Raw genomic sequence first — 6,000 nt, forward strand, 5'->3', positions numbered from 1 at the left:
ATAGAAGAATATTACGCACGCTTGGCAGAAATCCCACAGGTGGAAATAAGACCATCGGTAAAGCTCACGACATCGAAAGGGATTAGTACGCCTTAGGTATCACAGCGCTACTTTTTTCATGTGAGGAGGATTCTGCTCTTTAGTCGTTTAAATTTAAACTAAACATGTTTAATTTACAGACCGCTTTTAAACGCTATTTTTGTATTGTCCGACGCAAAAGATCTTATTAGGCGCCGCGAAGCAAGCGCGCATTGGCTAGTTTAAAAAAAAAAATAATATAAAATAAAAAAATTAATGATACGGGTTCGGTTCTTGCTGAAGTCTAGAAAAAGAAGTATACCGCTTAGAATTTGTTGTTTCTTCAATTTTTCCGTCTCGAAGTGGCAAGAAATCGCAAAATTTTAGGAAGTCCGTTTGCTGTCCATTCCCGCATATTAGGGCGGATTCCCTCAAATTGTTACAAACTTCCTTTGGGAAGCCTGTTCTTTAATGATCTTTGCGAATCGGCGCGACTGGCTTTGTAAAGTAGTCATCGTTACGCTACAGGAGAAAAAATATAACCCAAATTGAGCATGCTGTTTTTTCGCTATTACATACTTACTTTTAATTTCCCTATTTATTAGCATTAAAATGCAAACAATTTTTTACATCTGCCTTTGCTGCACAGCGCCACTTGCGACTGTATAATTAGGATAGGGAATTTTTAGCGACAGAGAGCACAGAATCGCAATTTGTGGAGGTCGACAAAAATACGGATAAAAATTATGCTTTAGCACTTTAGCGATAGTGAAAGTTATAGTTCTGCTGTTTTCATGTTGTATTTGACCTTATCTACAAACTGCACAATATAAATATAGCTGATTACTTAATAAATACGATATAAATCAGAATTTCATACTTTATGCAAAAATTATGAAAATTCTGAAAAATTTAAACAAAATTACTACCTTTTTATTCAGCATCTTTAGAAAAAGTGTTAGTTTGCAGTTTTGCAGCCCATTAAGTATTAGTATAATAAAGTGGAAATTTGAAGTAGCTTGGACTTAACGTGGATTTTGGGCATACAAGGTATGGTCGACAATATTTTTTATATGGAAAAAATGCGGGGCAACACAAAAAAAAAAGAACCAAAAATCAAACGGTTCGTCCTAGCTACTTCAAATACTAAGTTCTTTATTACACTTAAATTTAATGTGCTACCAAACTACGTACCAAAATTTTTTCTAAAGATGCTGATTAAAAAGTTGAAAATTTTGGTGCAATTTTGCAGAATTTTCAAATTTTTGCTCAAAGTCTGCAATTTGGAGTTATATGGTGTTGGTTAATAAATCAGCTTTACTTTCATAAAAAAAATAATAATCATTAATTAAACTAAAGAAAAATGGCAAGAACGTGCTAAAATTACACGTCCCAGGTTTTATTTGGTGCACTCTATATTAAAACTGAACATTGAACTAAGTGGAAGATCGACCTATGTCGGCAGCCAGTTGGAAAATGTCATATCTCAGTAAACTTATCAAGAACGCCCTGCTTCAAAATTTGGTTGAAGAAGGCCATATTTCAGAATTTGGTTAACAACGCCCTATCTCAACTGAAAACGAGATAGGGCATTCTTCAACCAAATACTGAAGTATGGCGATCTTGAAAACTTTTCTGAGATAAGGCGTTTTCGAACCGTCGGCGAGATAGGTCGCTCTTCCACTCAGCCGTCGATATACTTTAACCGGCTGTTGCCGAGTGTGCAGATGCGCCTTTTATTATTGATATGGGCAAGGATATCCCAGGTTTAATTGCCACACAAATTTTTGTGTGATACTGAAAAAGTCGCTTAAATTACATATTTTTTTGATTTTTTTTTGTTTTCTCTAACTCTGAAAAGGCATCCCAATTGCAGAAGAAAAGCTTTTTCTGCTTCGCGAAACCCGCGCTTCTCTGGCACAATTGAGGTCTGGATCTTGTAGTAGTTTGTAGTAGTTACTTATCCACATTAGATCTCTACACAGAGAATGCAAACAAACAATAGGGAACGAATCGGTATCGTTTAGTTTCGCTCATACAAGGAAACGAAACACAACCGATTCAAATCACTCGAAAACATTTTGCAATTGCAATTGGCAATAGAATACAGAGCCGCAACAAAGTCCTCAAGTCGCAAGCCCGCAGCGCTTGGGCAAAGGCCAAGAAATGTTCTTGGCAACATACAAGACATTTGGCCGGCCGGGTCTAAACTATGCAAACTTCGAACCGCGATTGGATGCTAGCTGATGTCGCCACAACACCATTTACACGACGGTTATAAACTATGCAGCGCCCATGTGGTCGCCGGCGAGAGGCAGTGGATGATGCTATAAACCTGTCAAAACGAGGCACTCCGAGCATTGACAGGGAGTCTGTCTCAAACTACGCCAACTCGCGGCCTGTGAATGCCGGTTTAGTCGTACAACCATCCGACGTTGATGTGACAGAACTTAATTTGCCTAGGGAGACCGCCTAGATACTGGAGCAGGTTAAACTCTTACCTGAACAGGATTAACCCAAATGCGTCCAATACATTGCCATCTAAAATGCAATGCTATGACTTTTTAGCTAAATAATAGCCACGATTCGTTTTACGCGCATACATATCTACGTTCAAAATTTTATGGAAGAAGCGTCAAGTTTTATGTGCGATTGTGAAGTAGTTGTCGATAAATCAAAGTGTTTCTTTGTTATAGGTAGTTACCGATGCGTGTTTCGTTTGCAGCTAAAGCTTATCTAATATATAAAAAAACAATCGTCCGGCTTCTCACCACATATCGCACAAACTGTTCAAGTAATTCCATTGCTTTCCAAAGCATCCATTTAGCCTGAAAATATTCACTGAAAAGTTATAACCAAAAAACCGAAACTGAAAAGTTATAACCAAAAAAAAACCTAAAAAAGTTATAACCGAAAAAAATTTCTCTTAAAACAAGGCGACGTTGAGCCGGATGATTACACGGGGCGTTTGCGAATCACGCTCCGGTGTAAATATTGCGGAAAGAAATAAATAGAAACAAGATATTTCGTTTTTAGTGATTAATTCAATACTGGGTCAATTTATTTCAAGATATATATAAGTTGGTATAACAAAATATTTAAATATCTTTGGACTGGAGTGGCCTGGTAGCTGCTGCGATCGCGTTGTTCTAAACCGAAGTGAAGTACAGGATTTGCAGGATTTTAAATCGGACCGGATATTAAGGGCAAACTTAATGAAGGTTTATTGTCCGGCGGGAAACTTTAGTTAACGGCGCGAATTAACGTTAGTACGTGTGCACTGTATGTGTGTGTATATATGCACATATGCCAACATTAGGGCTGGTCGCAAAAATATAGAAATATTTAGGGTCTAAACATAAGGCCTAAACATAAATATTAGGATAATAATTATTTTGGATCTCTGTAAAAAATCATTGGAAAAAATATTTTTTTTTTGTTTTTAAAATATTAAAATCTAAAGATTATGCAAAAAATAAAGTTACAAAAGGAAAGAAAAAAAATTCGCTGCCCGAGAAGGACTCGAACCCGGATACCTCGAGTGACACTCTAGTGCTTTGCCCACTCGGCTATTGCGACTGCTAGAGCAGCGCGGGCAAAATGCATACATACATGCTATCAGTTGACCGACTGTTTTTCTTTTCACCACATGTTTTGGGCCTTTTATGACTCTCTTACTGAATACTCAAATCGTCTCAAGTCACAAAAAGAGTCACTAATTGCTAGCCTCAAATTTAGTGAATTCCAGGGTTAGTCTGTTCCAGTGTCCACCACACTGAGAAAAATGATTAGTTTCGACAACTAAAGATATTTAGTTTCCGAATTTTGACAATATTTGGGAACTGTTACCAAGGATTGGGAACTATTACCATGGGTTTGTAATTATAACTAAATATATTAAAGCTTCTAATATTCATCTAGGTTGTAACAAAACGTTAATTTAGTTGAAGGGTTTGGTTAATACTAATATATATTTCTTTGAAGCATATTTCTACAAATTCCATTGAACTTGAACGTATGGTTCATAAAAGGATGTTATTAAGCTCTGCTAATGCAGATAAGCTTTCTTTCAACACATGGTTTAGTCATAGTTACTAAATCTTGGTTGAGGCAACCACGATTTGGTTTGAGAGTGGAACATATTCATGCTTGTGAGCCACCCCTAAAGAATGCTGAGCGCTCTCTGAGCACATATGTACATCACATACGAAGAGCTGAGCAACGCACACAGTCCCACTTATTGAATCGTTTGAATGCGCTAGTATGCCGACCATTGCATTGTACGTGGAAATCATTGTTCCGCTACCGCTGTTCGTACATGGGTGAAACACGCATGTGGTCCCAGAGCTATGGTATGTCGATCGCTGCGCTAGGTAGAGAAAGAAAATAGTGTGCTATGACATGCACAGAATTGTTTGTCTCAGTTTTTCTATCACCGCGAGTTGTTTCGGTGCGCGCATAGTTATTTAAAAATATAACGTTTGATGCCAACCGAGGTTTTTCAGTGGATATATAATTCATGTGAATTATAATTTGAAAGTGTCTATTTAGCCAAGGAAAAAGCAAAGTAGTATACTTCCAGCAGACATTGACCTGGGTTTTCGCACGACTGTTCCTGTATCATCGTTGTTTTTTAGGAAATTCTTACCACCATATACATATGTATTATTTACTTTAGTAACTAACTTATGTAAATATGTACGTATTTTTTATGCTTAATATGTATATGCAAATAAAAGACGAAAGTAAACACAACAAACATCGAGCAAATTTTTACTTGTGTCAAACTGAAACTTTTTTTCCAATAATAAACGGTTAGCTGATTCAAGTCTACAGCAAGTTCACAAAATTAATTGAAAACTTGTATCAACCAAAGCATTGTTTATATTTGCTCAACAATGACTTTATTCAACTAACAATATTGTCCAATCAAGGTAGTCGTTTTGTAATTATTAACAAATATACATTTGTCCCAACTAGAAGTCTTAAGTAAATTGCAGACTTTCGTGAACTATATATTTATTTCGCCATATCCAACTATGCCACTTGATCACTATAACCAAATCTTGGTTATTATAACTAAACCTTTTTCTGGGTGCAGATTTACTGAGAGGTCGTTCGGCTGCATACATAGTCCAAATAAAGTCGAATATAAAGTTAGTTGCTGCTATTCCATTTAAAATTATGAGAAAAAACATAACTAACCGCCAAAAAGATGTAAGCGGCATTAATTTCAAAATGCCCTAGGAACATTTCTGCCTCAAAAAGAAAATTTAGAAAAAAAGTTCGCTAATGTTTTTTTAGCGGTTAGGGCTCATTATTTCTTAACTAAATGAAGTGCTGGAACAGACTAAATGATTACATTGAACACCTGATTCTGTTGTTGTTGTTGTAGTTGTTGTAGCGGCTACACCCCTGCTTCACATTCGCTGCTTGTCTATGCCGTCCACTACATTGTAAGCATAGCCAGCGCTTTGCTCTGCTCTGCACCAGCGGGTTCCCAATTTAATATTTTCAGGGCTGGGCGCTGTGTCCATTCGAACGGTAAAGCCAAGCCCGCGGAACCCCTGTATTTTAATCCGCTGCACTATGTCCATGTCGTTGTAAAGCTCGTTTCATCATCTGCGGTACTCGCCGCACAGTGCCGCCTACGTGCGCAAGAATCTAAAAATTCGTTTCCTGCAATGTGAACGTGTTTGGTATTTTTGTAAAAGTAATTTGTCCGCTAAAAAGAATTAAATAGAAATTTCCCTACAAAATAAATTATATGCCGCCAGGAAGCCAGTAAAGTTGAAAAATTTTATACTAAGAATATTAATAAGAGCATAGCCATGCGTAAACTCTTCACGGAAACAAATTTCAAAAATACATTCTTTGAAATAAAATGTTTGTTTGACGTTTTTTATTTCCATATAGATATTAAAGAGCTACAGGATTAAAAATTTTGGAATAAAAGTAAAATCCCTGCCGTATTCCAGAAAA

At 36.7% G+C, this 6,000-nt stretch overlaps 1 protein-coding gene across 1 annotated transcript in view; it reads left to right on the plus strand.

The window, feature by feature from the left end:
- LOC118744435 (histone-lysine N-methyltransferase trr) overlaps positions 1-6,000 on the plus strand; it is a 42,189-nt gene that overhangs the window by 32,007 nt on the left and 4,182 nt on the right. The window lies entirely within an intron of this gene.

This window comes from Rhagoletis pomonella, unplaced genomic scaffold, assembly GCF_013731165.1.
Source record: "Rhagoletis pomonella isolate Grant_MI unplaced genomic scaffold, Rhpom_1.0 Rhpom_scaffold_00008, whole genome shotgun sequence".
In the NCBI taxonomy this organism is placed as follows: domain Eukaryota; kingdom Metazoa; phylum Arthropoda; class Insecta; order Diptera; family Tephritidae; genus Rhagoletis; species Rhagoletis pomonella.